The sequence below is a fragment of the Myotis nattereri genome (genome assembly GCF_964212035.1).
Source record: "Myotis nattereri genome assembly, chromosome: 15".
NCBI classification, from domain to species: domain Eukaryota; kingdom Metazoa; phylum Chordata; class Mammalia; order Chiroptera; family Vespertilionidae; genus Myotis; species Myotis nattereri.
Window position 1 is genome coordinate 41,128,767 of NC_138090.1, and position 4,880 is coordinate 41,133,646.

Genomic DNA, 4,880 nt, shown 5'->3' on the forward strand with positions numbered 1-4,880 from the left:
ACGAGTTTCAAAAAATTATTTTTCTTGAGATATCGTAAGGACCCCATCTCAAGCACTCAGTGGGGAAGAGGACACCCCACTTCCACCTATAACAGATGGAGACACAGTAAAGCCATTCCATGACCAATAAATGAACCCCCCCACACACACACACATACAGATATGGATACGAACAATCTCAAAAACTGAAGAAAAGGGCTATTGCAGAAAGACATGCTTATGCTGTGTGCTGCCCTACATATAAAGTTTTTAAACCTACAAAAGAACATTTTCCCAAATATCATGTGTGGATATGAGGCAGGTTAATAAGAAGCCAGGAAAATTCCTTGGCAAGTGGAATGGGGAACCTGAGACAGTTGAACAAAATGGCCAATGAATTTTACAGCCCAGATACAGAAGGTCACTGAAAAATCAGACAGAGGCCGAAAACCAGGACTACAGGCTTTATTAGAGGAGAAGCACCTGCTGGGCTGCCTCGCAAGGGGAGGACAGCAGCACGTGCAGGGGTGAGCACACCTTTTGAGGGGCGGAATGGGAAGGGGTGGGGGCTTAGTGTACTCGGCGCACACTGATTGGTGGCTTACTGCATTGTCCATATAGGACAAGGGCTTAGGGTATTTGGCAGGTGTGGATTGGTGGTCCAATGTATAGTCCACATAAGGTACATGGTTAGTCACTCAGGTGTTTCCGGGCTGCAGGTTACGTCATACTCCGCCCACCAGTTGGGGGAAGGGAGGATCTATCAGTCCCCAGGGCAGAAAGCCCCAGTTGCCTAGCAACAGGCAAGACTGGTGCTGGACCTCCATCCCAGGGTGACGTTTCCTCCCCTGGCACATCGCTGGGCATGCAGTTTAGACCCCTGACATTTCCTCCCTAATTACAACATCCAGGCCTCAGTTGTATTTCAGCTCGAGGACCAGAAAAGTAGCAAAACCAGGCAGGCAATGCCAGGACCAGCTGCAGTAACTAATGACCTCCTGTCCTGGCGCTGACCAATCACTGGAGACCACAACCCTGGAAGGGCACAGCTAGAAAACTGATGAGTGTTCTATTGAGGTCCTCTCCTAAACTCCCAGCCTTTAAAACCCTCAAGACAACGGACCCAGCCAGTGCTCTCCCTCCTGGGAGCACACTCATGCCTTTCCCTTTCCTCTCATCTTCCCCCACAGCAGCGGTTCTCAACCTGTGGGTCGCGACCCCTTTGGCGGTCGAACGACCCTTTCACAGGGGTCGCCTAAGACCATCCTGCATATCAGATATTTACATGACGATTTATAACAGTAGCAACATTACAGTGATGAAGTAGCAACGAAAATAATTTTATGGTTGGGTCACAACATGAGGAACTGTATTTAAAGGGCCAGAAGGTTGAGAACCACTGCCCTAAACTCTTAGGGACCCCACAAAACTTATAACCAAGGGAGCAAGGAGCAGGCAGCTCATCCCAGGCAAACCCCTTGACCCTGTCTCCAAGGCCCCCTTTTCTCTGACTTTCCAGTGAGTCAAAGCAGCCCCGAGTGGGCAGTCCTGTTGCTTCTTCTATCCTAGGCCCTTCTTTGTTTCACTGTCCCCAGCTTCAATAAACATTTTCTTAAAATCACTTGGACTTGTATTGTGAAATCTTTGCTGCATGAAGTCAAGAAGCCACACACTACCCACCAGTCCGAGGTAGACTCGCTCGAGCCCAGTCCCCTTTCGGGTAACAGATACACAAATATGTAGGAAAATAATTTTAAAATGCCTCAGAATATTAACTATATGACATCTGGGAGAGGACACAGGAGGTCCCAAATCAGTCAGGGATATTTTATTTCTCTAAAGATACAAAATGTTAAGATATAACAAAAATAGTTGTGCATATATGACTAAATATGACAATTCCTCTAAACCTGTCTTGACTCTGTATTTGAAATAATTATTTTTTAATCTATTTTTATTGATTTTACAGAGAGAGGGAGAGAAAGATAGAAACATCAATGATGAGAAAGAATCATTGATCGGCTGCCTCCTGCACGCCCCCACTGGGGATCAAGCCCACAACCGGGGCATGTGCCCTGACCCAGAATCAATCCATGACCTCCTGGTTCATAGGTCGATGTTCAACCACTGAGCCATGCCAGCCGGGCTGAAAAAATAATTTTTTAAATATTTGTATTGATTTCAGAGGGGGAGAGAGAGAGAGAGAGAGAGAGAGAGAGAGAGAGAGAGAGAGAGAAACATCAATGATGAGAGAGAACCATCGATCAGCTGCCTCCTGCACGTCCCCCACTGGGGACCAGAGCTCACAACCTGGCATGTACCCTTGACCGAATTGAACCCAGCACCCTTCATCCTGCAGGCCCATATTCTATCTACTGAGCCAAACCAGTTAGGGCAAAATAATTATTTTTTAAAGCAAAAGAAAGGGGGTTGTGGAACCAGATGATAATCAGATACAGATAGAGATGGAGCAGAGGGAGAAAGAGTCATCACAGGGAAGACATGCAATTTTATTTTCCCTTGACTGCCTTCCTATTCAACACACACACACACACACACACACACACACACACACAGCTATAGCATATGGTAAATAGTGTCAGAAAGAGAGGATGGAGTAAGGGATGGACGAAGGGATGGGTAAGGATGGGAGGCGGGGAAGGGATAAGGGGACAGCACTAGCAGACCGAAGAACATTGCTGCTCTGCAGTCTGTGACATAACCAAGTCCCTAACATTACTCACAGCCAGGGCTGCTCCGTACACTCGGGGAAACCCTAGGCCAGGGACAGCAGGAAGGAAGCAAGACTTCTCCTCTGCCCAGTTCTAGGTACTGGGTCAGGTGGCTTTGAAGGATGGAAGAGAGAGAGACTAAGACAAGCAAAGCCAGGAGGAAAAAGTGGGGGAAGGGTGGCGAGGGCCAGAGAGCAGACCACCATGACTCATACCCAGACTGCAAGTCAGGTGCTAGAACCATAATGCTGGGACAATCCCAAACAAAATAACCCCCTCAGCAATTTCCAGAGCACACCACTCAGCCTGCTGGGTCGGCAGCCTCCAAAGTAGACTAAGAAAAATCCATGATGGGAGCTTAAACTTAAAGAGTGTCACTCTGGCCCCACTCACCCCAGGTCAGATGTCTGGTGGAAAGTAGCAGGTCGGGGACCGGGTAGGTCAGCTGTCAACCGCTGTACTAGACGTGTGGGCATCTCCAGGTGAGGGGTGAGGAGAGGCCAGGGTGCACTAGCAGTGTCTCAGCTCCTGCTGTTAAAGAGAAAACCACAGGCCCCAAACGGCATCGTTCGTGCTAAAAACCCATGATACTGAACCTAGATTTAATACCTAATCTAATTGCAGTTTTAACCTCTGCCAGAAACAGAATCTTAATCAGCCAGTCTGGCATGTTCTGGTCAAGCACCAGTGAGGTCACAGGGGGCCTCTCCATGCACCAAAGAAAGAAGAGGCAAAACCCTCAGCCTCTTCCCCCCAAGAAAAGATGTCTCTGGCCCCAATAACCCTTTCTCCTGTCCATAGCACCCTTGTCCCACCCTTCCTATAAAAACCTGCCATTTTGTACAGCCTCTTGCTGCACCTTTCTAGTTGCTAGAACGGACGGGGCCCGTTTCATGAATCTTTTAATTAAAACCAATTAGATCTTCATATTTACTCAGTTGAATTTTGGTTATTTTAACTTTACTAAATCTATATTGAGAACCTCTGAATCTCTGCTCTTTAGACTTGAAAATTTGGAAACCTTGACTACGCTTTAGATAAATTTGAGAGATTAGCAAATTGTATTCAAATAATTTACTTCACAAAATATTTATTGAGCACCTACTCTGTGTTAGACAGTGGAGATACATCAGTGAGCCAGAAGTCCCTGCCCCCATGGAGAGAACATTCTGGTGGGAAAGGCAGAATTAAAATGTAGATCAATATATAAGATGCTTTCAGGTGGTGGTAAAAGGCTATGAAGAAAATGTTTTATGTATTTGACAACCATTCAAAACTTACTACATGCCAGGCACTAGTGTAAAATATTAATTAGTTTAGTACTTATATAGTACCTTATTTAATAAATAAAAGCAGGGTCTGGGATGGGGAGAAGTGCCAATTCAGTTCATGTGGTCTGGGTTACTTCCTTCTGGAGGGGACAGGCCTTTGAGCTAGGAACAGAAAATGAGCCAGTCTCAACCTCCAGGCCAAGCATTTTGGGCAGAGGGCTATGCAAAGGCCCTGAGACTGACTGGGTGTTTGAGAAACAAAATGCTTCCATGAGCGGAGCATTGTGAGCAGACATTAGAGTGGAACCAGATGATGTAAATTCAGCAGCCACCGGACAGATCCTGAAGGCTCCCACGGTAGGCTGCCATGAGGAACTTGAATTCTATTTCCAGGGCAGTAGAAAGTCTTGTCTTGGAATCTTTAGAATCTTAAGAATGTTTACATTTTCTTATCTATAGGATCCTGCAGCCGTGGTCGTCTCAAATCATTAGACTCTTCGAGTCTTTACAATCTTGTCAGATAATTTGCTCAATTCTGCTCTCTAGGCCAGAGTTCTGTTCCTCAAAGTATGTCCTGAATGTCCCCTGAAGTCTCTTCTGGTCTTGACTCTAGCCTCTGCCATGGCAGGGCACGCCCGGAGATCAGGCAGGAGGCTGGCCTGCACTTTGTTGTCATGAAGTAGGTGCCAGTTCTTCTTTTTCTGGTTCTGGAGGTTCTAGGAGGTCCTAAAGCCAAGCTCTAATCCAAACTCCTGGGACATCTAAAGGTACCTCACATGGAGCCAAAAACTAAATCCGGATTCCCCTCCTTCCTGCAAAACCTGCTCCACCAGCTTCCCACCACAGCTATTCCTCATCCCTTCCCCTCATCTCCGCCTCACCTCTGTAAAAAGCACCA